This window comes from Aptenodytes patagonicus, chromosome 20, assembly GCF_965638725.1.
Source record: "Aptenodytes patagonicus chromosome 20, bAptPat1.pri.cur, whole genome shotgun sequence".
Taxonomy (NCBI): domain Eukaryota; kingdom Metazoa; phylum Chordata; class Aves; order Sphenisciformes; family Spheniscidae; genus Aptenodytes; species Aptenodytes patagonicus.
The window spans coordinates 6,916,691-6,933,148 of NC_134968.1; positions in this window are offsets into that span (position 1 = coordinate 6,916,691).

The window sequence follows — 16,458 nt, forward strand, 5'->3', positions numbered from 1 at the left end:
AACTCCCGTGCATGCACAGACATTCACCCCTCCAGACATGTCAGCACATAAGTGTGCGCATGTGCTTACACACACTTGCACACTCACACTTGCACGTAGATAGATATATGCAAGCTCATGTACAAACACAGAAATATATGTGCTTGCCTGCACACACATATGCCCCCCCACACACACACGCACACTGACACCACACACACTTACTTGCTCCCCTACAAAAACATGCGTGTACACACACCCATGCACAGGCACACACAGAAATGCACTTGTTCACACACACACTGGCAGGCACTCACTCTCACACGTGCATTTGCAGAGGAACATACAACTGCAAGCACACAGGCACAAATACGCCCACAGGCACAGGCAGATGCATATGCACAGGAGGAAGCACAGCCTCTCCCCACACTCTCAGAACCAGGACTCCACCGGCCACCCCTCTGCCTCTGTGCCCCTGACAGCTTTAGGCAAGTCCTTGAAAGCCCAGCGCTAAGAAGGTAAATCAGGCACCAGCCATCCCTGTTGGGTTTAATGACAGCAGAGGGCTTTGGGGCTTTTGTGGGTTGGACAGAAGGAGTTCAACCAATTGTGTTCTCATTACAGGAAAGAGAGAAGGTGTGTTGGGGTCCAAGCTGCAGGTCTTGTTTGGACATTCAGCCTGTTCAGACGCAAAGAGTGTGCACGAGAGACAAAGTCAAAGCTAGAGACCATCCCTGTTGCTGTAGGTCCAGGGGTTCCCCGCCTAACAAGTCAAAGTAATCCCAAAGTCTCACAAGGTCCAGCCCATCCCTGGTGATCGCCGTAGGGTGGTTGTGGAGGTCTGGGACCTGTTCCAGCTTCAATGCAGGGAGAGGTGCCGCCCTGACACGCTCACATGGCAGCAAAGAGTTGTGTGTCTGGGGTGAACCAGATTCTCTGCAGCTGCAAATGCTGAGGCTGGGACACCAGAGAGGAAGCTGGCCTGGTGAAGCTGCCTTAAGAGAAATACCCTCTCTTCAAAAGCCAAACAAATATTCATTAGCAAGTGGCATCAGGAGGAGATTTCAAACTGCCTGAGCCCAAGCCCTGACATCTGTCAGTTAACCTGGCTCATTAGAGCTCATGGAGCTGCACTGCTGAGAAGTCTGTCTCCGCATCTGCTTTTAGCACTGCAGAGCCACCAGGAGGACGAGCCTTGTGCCCTGAGAGCCTCCCAGCAGGGCTGGCATTTTCCAAGGGTCCTCACCTGGCCTGAGAGACTCCTATTCGGATCACCTCTTACTATGACCTGCCTCCCTTGGAAGGGGTCCAGCTCCTAGCTATTCCCTGCAAGTCCAGCATCAGGAAGCAAGGTGCCAGCCAGACGGGTTTGTTAGAAATCTTCTCAGAAAGCAGCTGCAGCATTGCTCAGGCTAAATCAGCTGCTGCTGTTGTTAGCCACCGGGCAGCCATAATAGATGTGTACCGTGTGTGTAAAAAGCACGCCTGTGTCAGGATTTTCCGTTGTTGGCTGGTGAGCTCAGCAGGTGCTGCTCTGATGGACCATTACTCCTTGTCCTGTCACTACAGGCCTTGGTAAAAAGTCTTTCTCCCTCTTTCTTATAAGCCCCCTTACTATATTGAAAGACCACAGTGAGGTCTCCCTGGAGCCTTCCCTTCAGCCTCTCTGGCTGAACAAGCCCAACTCTCTCAGCCTTTCTTCATAAGACAGGTGTTCCAGTCCTCAGAACATTTTTCTGGCCATCCCCTGAAGGGCCTGCTCTAACAGGTCCATGTCTTTCTTTATTGGGACCCCCAGAACTGGGCTCAGTACGCCAGGTGGGGTCTCACCAGAGTGGAGTAGAGGGGAGAATCACCTCCCTTGACCCGCTGGCCACACTTTTTTTGATACCGCTCAGGATGTAGCTCAGGCTTTCTGGGCAGCAAGTGCACATTGCTGGCTCATGTCCAATTTTTCAACCACCGGTATCCCCAGGTCCTTCTCCCCAGGGCTCCTTCCAATCAATTCATCCCCCTGTCTGTACTGATACTGGGGATTGCCCCAAGCCAGGGGCAGGACCTTGCACTTGGTCTTCTTGAACTTCATCAAGTTCATATGGGCCCACTCCTCAAGCATGTCAAGGTCCCTCTGGATGGCATCCCTTCCCTCATGAGTAGCAACTGCACCTCTCAGCTTGGCATCATCTGCAAACTTGCTGAGGATGCATTCAATCCCACTGTCTCTCATACTAATGAAGATATCAAATAATATTGGTCCCCGTGTGGACAGAACAAGGGCTAATGGTTTTAAACTGAAAGAGGGTAGGTTTAGGTTGGACGTAAGGAAGAAATTTTTTGTGATGAGGGTGGTGATACACTGGAATGGGTTGCCCAGAGAAGTTGGGGATGCCCCATCACTGGAAGTGTTCAAGGTCAGGTTAGATGGGGCTTTGAGTAACCTGATCTAGTGCGGGATGTCCCTGCCCATGGCAGGGGGGTTGGACTAGGTGATCTTTCAAGATCCCTTCCAACCCAAACCATTCTAACATTCTATGATTCTATGACAGCCCTGGCCATGCCCGCCGGGACTGCTGCCTCTCTGCTTGCTGGGGCCACCTTGCCCCACCCAGCCCCACCCAGCCACGGGCCACGGGGTGGTTCCCCTGCTGCCAGGCATTGTCAGCAGCAGCAGCACTCACACCGGCATCAAACATTGGCATCGGAATCAGCGTAGGGCTTCTTCCGAGCTTCTCCATTGTTTCCCACCAGGGGATCTCTTCCAGTACTCGGAAGCCATCTGCAGAGTCAGGAGTTTGAGCTCAACACAGACATGCGAAAATGATGTAGACGTGACTGAAACCTTCAGGCTTTCTCCATAGGTTCCAGACCATCAGGCTCCTGTAGACGATTTCCCTCCACACCAAATGCAGAGCCTTTTGGTATGCAGGTGAAGTCCCAGAGATAGGACGAAAGCTTACACACGCCTTGTGTCCAAGGCACATTTGGGGCTCAAGGGTTGCCAGGGTCATGTCTCAGAGGCAGTCAGAAAGAGAATTGCTGTGTTGCCTAAAGGGGTTGAAGGGCTGAGGTTTGCTGAAGCTGAAAGCCATCCCCTGATGGGAGAGTTTTCTCTCCAGCTGGTCCCCAGGAAGCCTGCATGGCTTGAGTAGCTCACTCAGCTCTTTGAAGTCCACGTGCTTGGGCTTCAGAAGAACAGAGGGAAAACTGGTTTCTGCAACGGCAGAGGCCCCTGTCTTTGAAACTGGCAAAGGATCCCTTCTCCAGGCATTCCTTGGGTGGGCTTCCAACCGGCCAGACAGCACGCTTGCCTCAGTGGCGGTGTCTTGAGCCCAGGGCAGCACAAGCAGCCAGGGGTTCTCCATGTGGGTACTTGAAGGGATGGATGGAGCCTGTCTGTAAAGCAGAGGGCAACATCACACTGCGGGTTGTGGTTAGGCTGGGTCTGTGCCTCCCCAGCCTGCGTGCCAGTGAGGAAAGCTGTTGAGACTTGTTGTTGGGTGTGACTTTTTTAGCCAAGCCCAGGCCCCGGGACTTGGGACACAGGAGTGGGTACTCAGCAGAAGTATCCTACCTGCTTGTCTTGCTCCTATGCTTCCCTCAGCGTCCACCAATGGTCACTGTTGGGAGAGAACAGCTCTTGGCAGGAGACGTGATTGCTCCTGTGAGTTATTTCCTGGCCAAATTAGCCCAAGGAAGGAAAATCCCTTTCTTGCCTTGCATCTAGGAATTGGCTGAACCTTGAGCCTGCAATATCAGACTGTTCAGACACATGGATCAGCCTTTGGGAGCTTATAGAAAGTGAGATGGAGAATGAGCTCAGTGGGAAAGCTGATGAAGTAATAGGTAGATGGATATGGATACAGGCAAAGCTGAAATACCTTTCTGGCTTTACAGATCATGTGCAGAAGGAATTTGTGCTGCAGTTCCCACCAGAAGCGACCATCCAGGTAGGACACAACAAAAGAGGCTTTTTGTCCAAAGGCCTCAGTCAAGAGCAACCAGTTCCTCTGGGGACAGTGTCCTGGTTTCGGCAGGGATAGAGTTAATTTCCTTCCTAGTAGCTGGTACAGTGCTGTGTTTTGGATTTAGGGTGAGAACAATGTTGATAACACACCAATGTTTTAGTTGTTGCTAGGTAGTCCTTACACTAGTCAAGGACTTTTCAGCTCCCCATGCTCTACGGACTGAGAAGGCTGGAGGTGCACAAGAAGCTGGGAGGGGGCACAGCCAGGACAGCTGACCCAAACTGGCCATTTTGACATTCCATACCATGTGACATCATGCTCAGTATGTAAATCTGGGGGAAGAAGAAGGAAGGGGGGGACGTTCGGAGTGATGGTGTTTGTCTTCCCAAGTCACCGTTACGTGTGATGGAGCCCTGCTTTCCTGGAGATGGCTGAACACCTGCCTGCCCATGGGAAGTAGTGAATGAATTCCTTGTTTTGCTTTGCTTGCACGCGCGGCTTTTGCTTTACCTATTAAACTGTCTTTATCTCAACCCATGAGTTTTCTCACTTTTACCCTTCCAATTCTCTCCCCCATCCCACTGGGAGGGAGTGAGCAAGTGGAGTTGCTGGCTGAGGTTAAACCACAACAGACAGGCACCTTTCAGCTTCTTGATGTAGCTTGGACCATGTTGGAGGCAGGGGTTATAGGTCAGACAGCTGGGAGGGCAGGGGATGCCTGGTGGCCAATGGCTGAAGGTGAGTCAGCAGTGTGCCCTTGCGGCAAAGCAGACCAACTGCACACTGAGGTGTCTTAATAAAAATATAATTAGCACACCCAGGGAAGTGATCCTTCTCCTCTATTTGTCACTCATGAGACCGTGCCTGGCATCCTGTGTCCAGTTTGGGGCTCCTTGGTGTTTAGGAAAGGTATTGACATGTGGGAACGAGTCCAGCGGAAGCCCCCAAGGCAGCCAGGGGGCTTGAAGGCATGACGCACTGAGAGCCTGAGGGAACGGGGCCTTAGGAAAAGAAGGCTCAAGGGAGACCTCATGGGTATCTACAATTATGTGTTCCGAGGATGTGGAAAAGATGGAGCCAAGCTCTTCTCAAAGGTGCATCGGACGAGAGGCAACGGGCACAGTTGGGAACCTGAGAAATTCTATTTAGATATTAGAAACACCTGTCGTGCAGGCTCTGGCCTTGGAAATTTTCAAGACTTGATGGGTACAGCCCCGACCAGCCTGATCTCATGAGACCTGCTGTGAGCAAGGACTTGGAATGGGTGGTCTGCAGAGGTCGTGTCCAACCTAAATTATGCTATTGAAAGAGTAAAAACAGTTTGGCAGGTTTGTTTCTTAAAGGCTAGGAGTAAGGAGAGGACAAATGCAGATACAACTGTTTTTGAGGAAACAATGAATGGAAGGGTTATGGTCAAGTGAAAGGACTGTTTATTTGGGTTTGAGTGGGGTTTTCCCCCCTCCAACAAGCTTTTCAGAGGCTGATTAAGGAGATAGGAGGGGCAGTGTGGCAGGCAACTTCATTTGTTGGTTCCTGAGTTATCTTCTTTTGGTTAGAGGGAGAAAGTCCACAGTGCCTGGGGGGGTGAGTGGGGCAGTTGGTGTCTGCAGGATTTGGGTGTGGTGACTATTGTGTTTGCGAGAGCTGCAGCCTTGGGATGTGGTGACAGGAGCTTGGGGCTAGACACCGTGCAGGAGCCAGGACAGGCCAACCCAGCCAAGGGCTTGAGGTTGGTGAGACAGGAGGCACAAGGCATCAAGGAACGAGAGAGGCAGAAGATGCTGCACAGGAGGATGTGTCAGAGAGGTTGGTCACCAGGTGCAGGCCTATCCCCCTTTAACCCCTCCCCTTGGAAAAGCAAAAGGTGTTGTCTGCAGGAGCAACACATGTCACTGCTGGAGGAGGGAGGACCACAGCACCGGCAATTCAATGAGCTAAGAACAAGCATTTTCTCCTCCCCATTTCATTCTTTGTTCCCCTTGCAGAGTCATTTCCGGCAGCTCTGCTCTCTCGGGGCTCTTGGTGGGGACGTGGGGGTTCTCTGAGTCTCTCTCACACGTGCAGGAGGATCGGTCTCAGCATGCACCTCAGGTATCTCATCCTCGCTGCCTTCCTGAGGCAGCCACTGGGTAAGCATTGGCTTTGACTGGAGGCACGATTGCTCTTCTTCCCACGAGACCCTCACCCTCTCAACAGATCTCTGCAGGGAGCTGCTCTTGAATTGTGGGCAAATGCTGGGAAACATCAGATCACACGGGTGGATTTGCACCTGCTTTCTCAAGACGCTGTTACTGATGGAAAAGATGAGACAGAGAAGAAACAGCTGCTCTCCTGATCATCTCAGAGCCCTTCCCTTCCTTTTCTCTTGCCAACTGTCCACCTCTCTCTGCCTCTCTCTTCTGATCTGTCTGGGCCCAGTGTTTCACAGACATAGCATTGCAGAAGCTCTTTTCTGCCTCGGCACTACATATATTCTGGCACACAGGACTTTTGAAAGTCGATGCAGGGACATGAAAGCTCTCTCATCCCACTCACATTCTTAGGGTGTCCCAGTCTCTCTCCTGGCTGGCACATCTCATGCAGAATGCCCTGCCTATCCATTCCTCCTGCAATTCTGCACTGCCAGGGCTTCCTTTTCCCTCCCTTCCTAGACCTCAGAGCCTTTTGAGAGGACAGGGAATGGGAAGCAGGATGAAACATCGTGCAGGAGTTCCCAGGTCCCTCCCCGTGGGGTCCTGGAGCCAGCACAGGAGGGCCAGGCACTACAGGCTGTTCCCTGGAGGCTCCGGGCAGCACGAGGGTCAGGACGGAAGACCTGGGTGAAAGCAGAGCTCTCCTCTGGGGGTACCCCTGTGGGAGGCAATTGGCATTATTGTGCTATGGGATCCACGCTGAGCTGAGGTCTCAGGCCTCCTGCCCAAAGTCACTCACCGCCTTGCTGTTCCCATCCATGGGGCTCTGGCTGCAGCACAGGGGACAGGGAGCCTTCTCGTCTGACACTGCATCCCCTCCTGTTTTGCATCTCGGAGCCTTTCCCTGCACAGCCACTGACCCTTGCTTTCTTCCAGGCACCACGGCGCAGACCACCGTCACCCAGCAAGAAGGACAAGTCACAGTAGAGGAGAGAGACACCTTCCAGAGCACCTGCACCTACCAGACCACTAACTTTAATGGCTTGTTCTGGTACCAGCAGAAGAAGGGACAAGCCCCACAGCGTATCTCATATCAGGCAGCAGCTGGCCCCAAGCAGAGCAGCCGTCTCACCACGCTGCTGAACACCACAGGGAAATACAGCCTCCTGCAGCTGGAGGAAGTCGAGGTCTCTGACAGTGCCTTGTACCTCTGTGCTGTGCGAGACACCCTGGTGCAGGGAGGTTCCTTGGCTGTGCAGCAAGCCAGGGGAGGGAGGGGATGTGTGTGTGCAAGGCTGCGCTTGGGGGAAGGGGCCCTCAGCTCTCCCCTGGCAGTGCTGCTTCCCCTGTAAACCCAGCGCTCCACAGGACAAGATCCTCTTCCAGGAGAGGACATGTCGGTGGCTTGAGAGGAAGAAGAGGTGATGAAAGAGTCTCAGGTTCCCTTGTTTTCACCATGGGTTATCTGGTTATTCTGCCCATGGCTTTGGAGAGGTGATGGGCATGAAGGAGTTTAGGACTGCTTGTGCAATGGTTCCTTGCTGCTGCTCTTTGCTTTATGGTTTTCTCTACGGCACAGTGCTTCTGCAGGAATTCCTGCTGGCCTGTCTCTTAGAGTAACTGCTCCGGGATGTGCCCCTCAGAGGTCAGAGCTCAAAGTAAGATGAAAAACATAAATATGTTGAATCTCATGAACTGTATGAGATTCAACAAGGCCAAGTGCCGGGTCCAGCACTTCGGCCACAACAACCCCATGCAGCGCTACAGGCTTGGGGAAGAGTGGCTGGAAAGCTGCCTGGCAGAAAAGGACCTGGGGGTGTTGGTTGACAGCCGGCTGAACATGAACCATCAGTGTGCCCAGGCGGCCAAGAAGGCCAATGGCATCCTGGCCTGTATCAGAAAGAGTGTGGCCAGCAGGAGTAGGGAAGTGATCCCTGTACTCAGCACTGGTGAGGCTGCACCTCGAATACTGTGTTCAGTTTTGGGCCCCTCACTACAAGAAGGACATCGAGGTGCTGGAGCGTGTCCAGAGAAGGGCAACGAGGCTGGTGAGGGGTCTGGAGAACAAGTCTGATGAGGAGCGGCTGAGGGAGCTGGGGTTGTTTAGCCTGGAGAAAAGGAGGCTGAGGGGAGACCTCATCGCTCTCTACAACTCCCTGAAAGGAGGTTGTAGCGAGGTGGGTGTTGGTCTCTTCTCCCAAGTAACAAGTGATAGGACGAGAGGAAATGGCCTCAAGCTGCGCCAGGGGAGGTTTAGATTGGACGTGAGGAAAAATGTCTTTCCTGAAAGAGTGGTTAAACATTGGACCAGACTGCCCAGGGAAGTGGTGGAGTCCCCATCCCTGGAGGTATTTAAAAGACGCGTAGATGCGGCGCTTAGGGACATGGTTTAGTGGGCATGGTGGTGTTGGGTTGACGGTTGGACTCGATGATCTTAGAGGTCTTTTCCAACCTTAACGATTCTATGACTCTATGATTCTAATAACATGCCACGGGGCAATGCTCCTTCCTGGAATTACACGATTACAACAATTGTGGAAAATACTCAGAACTACCCTGTGGACCCTCCAGTTGCTGTGTGGCCATGTGCTGGGATCTGGAGAACCTGCTCTCCCCTGTGCACTCTGTCCCTCCTTGGAGCCCTCCTCATGCCCTACCTCGTGGGCTTCCCCCAGTCCTTCCTCATTTCTTCTGCAGTGGGACCAGGCTGTACAGCTCTGTCCAAGGTCTCAGTGAGAGAAGAGGCCACCAGGCAGAGGTGGGCAACAGGCCCTGCCAGGAGAAGAGCTGGCCTTAGGGAAAGCAGCTTCATGCCTGGGGGAAAGCCAGGCACCACAGAGCAGCCGTGGGGGCTTGGGCATTGGCTGCTGTCCTTGGGGCTCCCTGTCTGGTGGGAGCTGGGGCTGTGTGTGAGAGGCATGAGGGCCCTGGTGTGTGGCCTGGCCAGGATGACTGCAACATCAATCTGTGAGTCACCTTAGCCCTGTGCATCTGTGTAACTGCTGGGCTGTGGAGGGAACTGTTTGGGGGGTGGAGGGTGTATAGGTGACCTGTCCTTCCTGTCCTTGCCCTTGGGTGCAGGCCATGCTTTTTCATTCTGGAGACAGGTGGGAGGATGAGGAGGAAAAGGTGGGGCTGTTTTTTCTCACACCATCCCCACTCGGGCATCCTTTGGGGCCATCTTCTGACTGAGCTGCTTTTCCCAGCACAGGGCTACCCAAAGCAGGAAGAACTCCCTTCTGCACAAGCCTGTGAGCTGCTGACCTCTCAGAGCCTCCAGCAGCACTGGGCTATTCTCTAGGCGATAGCAGTATTCAGCCTCCCTGTCTGCTGAACGTGCTCTGCTGCCATGGGGCCGTATCTGAGCAGAGATGCCAGAAGGCAGGGCCTGATCACCACTGGCTGTGGGGGAGCTGAGTATGTCTTCCTCAGCTCCAAGAGACAGTGACAGGAAGAGACCCATTGCCCTGGGTCCTACCCTCCTCTTCCTCTGGGATTGATGAAATGTCCGCCTGTGCCTCCACCTTACGCCCTGACACCCAAGGCAATGCCTTTCTTCCACAGCCATTTGATACAATGTCCACCAAGAAAAGGATTATGTGGAGGCAGAGGCTGGGATGCAGAAAACATTAATGACTCTGAGGTGGGAAACAAGTTCATTTAGAGAGGAGGCGGCCAGAGCAGGGAGAGCACTGGCAGCTGCCAAAAGTCTGTGCCCATTGCCCATGGTGGAGATCACACAGGGCATCCATCTGCCTGCTGGACGGAGGGAGAGGGGCCAGCAGATACCCCAGGTTGGCTCTGGGGTTCTTACAGCCCAGAAGAACAGAAGACAAGAAAGTGATGGGAGAGAGTGGAAGGCTGGGGAGATAGACTTTGGCCATGTTTTCAGAAGGCCCCAGCTGCCCTGCTTTGGAAGGCCAGCACTGGATGCTCAGCCACTCTGAAACTGATGACCAGGAGCTCTGTCCTCAGTCCAGCATGAGCTTCTGGGTTCCTGGAGGTCCTTGTCTTGACTGTCACCAGTGGCTTTAGCAGCAGGTGCACCTTCTGCCATAGTAGCGGTTGGAAATGCCAGAGAGGTCACAGCACCCAGAGGTGATGGGCGCTCCATCACAGCTGAGGATGCTGCCAACAGCAGTGGAGGTGGAGGAGCCCACAACAGTGTTCTGTGGGAAGGAGCTGAGGATGGGGCCAGGCAGGGCCACCACCACAGGAGGGGGCTGGATGACGACGGTGGAGTTCTGGCACTGCCTGGCACAGGGCTCATTGCAGCTGTTGGCCAGTGGGGTGGGGCCGCAGGGCCGGCATGGCAGGCACTGGTTGTAGCAGGACATGTCTCTAAGGGTGGAGGTGCACCTGGGAGAGAGGGCATGGAGGAAGCAGAGCACAAGGGTGCTTGAGGAGCAGCCTGGTTACCCTGTCACAAAGGAGCCAAGACCACTACTGAGTGGGGACACGGATGCTCGGCCAACAGCCATGCTGCCTTCATTGCCCTACAAAGAGCAGCCTGGCCCAGGGAGGCTGTCTCCTAGTGCATAAACCAAAAATCCTCTCAGCCACGTCCCAGCCTCTCTCTAAGCAGACCTTCTCACCACTTCCCTCTCTCATGACAAGAAGTTCCAAATCCCAGCACAGGCCAGAGCCAATATCAGCTGAGATGTCCATCGAGACAAGATCTTGCTTCGGAAGAGGAGGAGAAGGGGCTTCAGAATCACCTGGCTCCCAAGGAGAAGGAGGCAAGAGAAGTGGATGAGAGAGCAGGGACTTGGGCTGGCTTTTATACCTGCCCTCCATTGCCACAGGACCAGAGGCACCCTTTGCAGAGGTAACAATTTTCATCTTGACAAGCTCATCTTGAATGCAAACCATCACAGCTAATGATACGGGCTGTGCTTTGGTTTCCTGTACTGCTGCCTTTTCATGTCCAGGTTTATGCCATGCCCATTCCCCAGTGAAGGCTTCTTCTGAGCACTGGGATGAAAGGCCCTGGGATTTCTTGGGCAGGAATGCAGCATTGCGGGCAGAAGACTCAGCTCAAGTGCTGGACGGGTCCAAGCAGGCAAGTGACATCAGCATGGGCCACTCCAGTCGGGCTGTTTGAAGTGTCGTTCTCAGGAAGAAGCTGCAGCAATCCTCAGCTGGATGCCGAAGGGCTCCCGTGCATGAGGATGTACCCTACCTTTTTCTTTCCCTCCCTCCTCTGCTTACCCCGACGGTCACTTGTTGTTGCCTCCCCAGGTGTGTGCATTGTGCTGCGAGGTTTTGACCCCATCCTGCCTAACACTGCCCTCAGGAAAAAATTCTGGCCGGTTTGGTCCCCACTCTGTGCAGTCTGTGAGCACACAAACAATGGCATGGGCATGCCTGGGGCCTTGTCCTTCCCCAGAATGCTCTAGCCATGTCACAGGTGTCCCCAGCTGTCCTTGGCAGAGTCCACGGTTGGTTGTGTCCCTATGTGTCTTCCTGTCTTATGTGTACTTGTGTGCAGCCGTGTTTGTGTGGATGCACACAGGAGCACAAATTTGTGGATGACTTGATGCTGGTGTACATCAGCATGTGTCTGTGTGTCCTTGTGTGTCCCTCATCACGAGGAAATGTGCTGCTCATGGTGGAGACACTCACATGAGCGACAAAGTGCAGCAGGTTCCCAGGGTCAGAAGGAGCCTGAGCGCAGCCCAACGGTGATGGCACGAGCCTGCTAGGGATCTGTCCAGGGAAGGGGCACTGAAATGTTGCCCCTGTCTCCTGAGCCCTCCTTTTCCTGCCCCTCCAAAGCTCACACTCCACTGCTGCCAAGTTCAGGCCCCAGCAAGGATGGTTTCACTCCAGTTCGGATCCTCGGTTGAATTCCGTGTAACAACATTGGGAGTGCCTCAGCATGGCTGGCAGTCCCCCCTGCCTGCCTCTCCAGGCCAGGACACAGCTGCTCTCCCCAGTGCTAGAGAGTTCAAAAGGATGGGGATGGCTTTATGGGCAGGGAGAAAGGCTGAGGAATCCTGCTGACCATGTGCTGGCCATCCCTGAGTGGATCTGCTTCCAATGCAGTGTCGGTGGTGTCTGGGGTGGGACACAGCCCTCTCTCATGTCCATGTCAATGCCAAATGTACTTGTGCAGCCCATCAACCTGGTGTCATGTCGGGCAGGGGCTGAGACCTTGGACCAAACAGGTGCTGAATGAAAGGGATATGGAGCCTGACGTCACTGTGCTGTGAGTGGAAGGACAGACCCTGTGGCTTTCACAAGGAAAGACAAAGAGCTGATGACTGCTTTGGACTTCAGCCCACAAGTACCTTCATGCCCTGCATTAGAATCTCAGTCTGAGTGCCCAGCAACTGCCCCTGGGAGGGAAGGGACATTGGATTCAAGACCACATCTCCCAAAGCCTGCTGCTGTCCCACAGGCATGTCCAGAACAGACCCTCTTTCTGACAAGGGCTGTCCACGGTGTGTAAAGTTCCTGAGCCCATCTCCCCTCCTGAATCTCTGTCTGCCTGGGCTCAGGTCCAACTTGGAGACAGTGCAGTCGAGGCCTTCCCCTCTTCTCTTTAGTGACCTTCAGTGACAACGCTGCCAGGGAGCTCTTCTGGGAGAGCTCAGCCAGGGCCGATTTCCCTCTCTGTGGAGCTGCTTCTGAGCTGAGGCTCTAGCGTAGCTGAGGGCCAACCTCGTTGATTTCTCATGAGGTTAACGGGCACTGTGACCAAGGAAAGGGCAGGGGAGTTGTGTACCTAGAGTTGAGCAAGACCTTTACAGCCTCTCTCCTACTTCCTTTATGACCAAATTGGAGATGAATGGCTTCAGTAAGAGGATAATGAGGTGGGTGGAAGATTGGCTGGACTACCAGGCTCAACAAGTTGTGACCAGTGGTGCAAAGTCCAGCTGGCAGACACTTACTACCGGGGTCTCTCAGGGATCAGCAGTAGAATCATAGAATCATAGAATCATTGAGGTTGGAAAAGACCTCTAAGATCATCGAGTCCAACCGTCAACCCAACACCACCAGGCCCACTAAACCATGTCCCTAAGCGCCTCATCTACACGTCTTTTAAATACCTCCAGGGATGGGGACTCCACCACTTCCCTGGGCAGCCTGTTCCAATGTTTAACCACTCTTTCAGTAAAGAAATTTTTCCTTACATCCAATCTAAACCTCCCCTGCCGCAACTTGAGGCCATTTCCTCTCGTCCTATCGCTTGTTACTTCGGAGAAAAGACCAACACCCACCTCGCTACAACCTCCTTTCAGGTAGTTGTAGAGAGCGATGAGGTCTCCCCTCAGCCTCCTTTTCTCCAGGCTAAACAACCCCAGCTCCCTCAGCCGCTCCTCATCAGACTTGTTCTCCAGACCCCTCACCAGCCTCGTTGCCCTTCTGTGCACACGCTCCAGCACCTCAACGTCCTTCTTGTAGTGAGGGGCCCAAAACTGAACACAGTATTCGAGGTGCAGCCTCACCAGTGCCGAGTACAGGGATCACTTCCCTACTCCTGCTGGCCACACTCTTTCTGATACAGGCCAGGATGCCATTGGCCTTCTTGGCCACCTGGGCACACTGATGGTTCATGTTCAGCCGGCTGTCAACCAGCACCCCCATGTCCTTTTCTGCCAGGCAGCTTTCCAGCCACTCTTCCCCAAGCCTGTAGCGCTGCATGGGGTTGTTGTGGCCCAAGTGCAGGACCCGGCACTTGTCCTTGTTGAATCTCATACAGTTGGCCTGGGCCCATCGATCCAGCCTGTCCAGGTCCCTCTGCAGAGCCTTCCTACCCTCGAGCAGATCAACACTCCCGCCCAGCTTGGTGTCATCTGCAAACTTACTGAGGGTGCACTCAATCCCCTCATCCAGATCATCAATAAAGATATTAAACAAGACCGGCCCCAGTACTGAGCCCTGGGGAACACCGCTCGTGACCGACCGCCAACTGGATGTAACTCCATTCACCACAACTCTCTGGGCCCGGCCGTCCAGCCAGTTTTTGACCCAGCGCAGAGTCCACCTGTCTAAGCCGTGAGCCGCCAGCTTCTCTAGGAGAATGCTGTGGGAGACAGTGTCAAAGGCCTTGCTGAAGTCCAGGTAGACCACATCCACAGCCTTTCCCTCATCCACTAGGCGGGTCACCTGGTCATAGAAGGAGATCAGGTTGGTCAAGCAGGACCTGCCTCTCATGAACCCGTGCTGGCTAGGCCGGATCCCCTGGTTGTCCCGCTCATGCCTTGTGAGCGCCCTCAAGATGAACCGCTCCATAATCTTCCCTGGCACCGAGGTCAGGCTGACAGGCCTGTAGTTCCCCGGATCCTCCTTCCGGCCCTTCTTGTGGATGGGCGTCACATTGGCAAGCCTCCAGTCATCCGGGACCTCCCCCGTTCAGCAGGACTGCTGATAAATGATGGAGAGCGGCTTGGCGAGCACCTCAGCCAGCTCCCTCAGCACTCTTGGGTGGATCCCATCCGGCCCCATAGACTTGTGAGTGTCCAGGTGGCATAGCAGGTCATTGACTGCTTCCTCTTGGATTACAGGGGGTTCATCCTGCTCGCCGTCCCCATCTTCCAGCTCGGGGGGCCGAGTACCCTGAGGATAACTGCTCTGCCTGTTAAAGACTGAGGCAAAGAAGGCATTGAGTACCTCAGCCTTTTCCTCATCCTCAGTGACAATGTTCCCTCCTGCATCCAATAAAGGATGGAGATTCTCCTTGGCTCTCTTCTTGTCATTAATATATTTGTAAAAACTTTTTTTGTTGTCTTTAACGACAGCGGCCAGATTGCGTTCTAGCTGGGCTTTTGCCTTTCTCATTTCTTCTCTGCACGACCTAACAAGATCCCTGTACTCTTCTTGAGTCGCCTGCCCCTTCTTCCACAAGCGGTAAACTCTCCTTTTTTTCCTGAGTCCCAGCAAGAGCTCCCCGTTCAGCCAGGCCGGTCGTCTTCCCCGCCCATTCTTCTTACGGCGTACAGGGACAGCCTGCTCCTGCGCCTTTAAGACTTCCTTCTTGAAGATCGTCCAGCCTTCCTGGACCCCTTTGCCCTTCAGGACCGTCTCCCACGGGACTCTCTCAACCAACGTCCTGAACAGGCCAAAGTCCGCCCTCCGGAAGTCCATGGTTGTGGTTTTGCTGCCCCCCCTCCTTACTTCACCAAGAAGCGAGAATTCTATCATTTCATGGTCGCTAAGCCCAAGACGGCCTCCGACCACCACATCTCCCACCAGTCCTTCTCTGTTTGTAAGCAGCAGGTCGAGCGAGGCACCTCCCCTGGTAGGCTCACTTACCAGCTGTGTCAGGAAGTTGTCTTCCACACACTCCAGGAACCTCCTAGACTGCTTCCTCTCTGCCGTGTTGTATTTCCAGCAGATGTCCGGGAAGTTGAAGTCCCCCACAAGAACAAGGGTTAGCGATTGAGAGACTTCTGCCAGCCGCTTATAGAACGCTTCATCTGCCTCTTCATCCTGGTTGGGTGGCCTATAACAGACTCCCAGCAGGATATCTGCCTCGTTGGCCTTCCCCCTCATCCTTACCCATAGACACTCAACCGTACCATCATCACAATCGTTGAGCTCTAGACAATCAAAACACTCCCTAACATACAGGGCCACCCCACCGCCTCTCCTTCCTCGCCTGTCCCTTCTGAAGAGTCTATAGCCATCCATTGCAGCACTCCAGTCGTGAGAGTCACCCCACCATGTTTCTGTGAGGGCGACTAAGTCATATCTCTCCCGCTGCACAATGGCTTCCAGCTCCTCCTGCTTGCCACCCATGCTGCGTGCATTGGTGTATATGCACTTGAGCTGGGCTGTCGATTTCGCCCCCGGCATCGGCACGCCACCCCTCGGCTCATCTCTAGCGAGCCTGGTTTTATCCCCTTCCCCCTTCGAACCTAGTTTAAAGCCCTCTCAATGAGCCCTGCCAATTCATGAGCCATGATCCTTTTTCCCTTGTGAGACAGCTGGACTCCGTCTGTCACCAGCAGGCCCGGTGCCATGTAAACCTCCCCATGATCAAAAAAGCCAAAATTCCTCCGATGGCACCAGCCCCTGAGCCACGCGTTGATCAGGTGTGTTTTCCTGCTCCTTTCGGTATCCTTCCCTGCCACTGCAGGGATAGAGGAAAACACTACCTGTGCTCCCGATCCTTGAACCAGTCGCCCCAGTGCCCTGAAGTCCCTTTTGATCGCTGCAGGACTTCTCTCTGCAACCTCATCACTGCCAGCCTGTATAACCAGCAGCGGGTAGTAATCAGAAGGCCGTACTAAACCAGGGAGCTTCCTAGTGATGTCTCTGACCTGGGCCCCAGGGAGGCAGCAGACTTCCCTGTGGGACGGGTCCGGTCGGCATATCGGGCCCTCTGTTCCCCTCAGAAGGGAATCGCCTACGACAATTACCCTCCTTTTTTT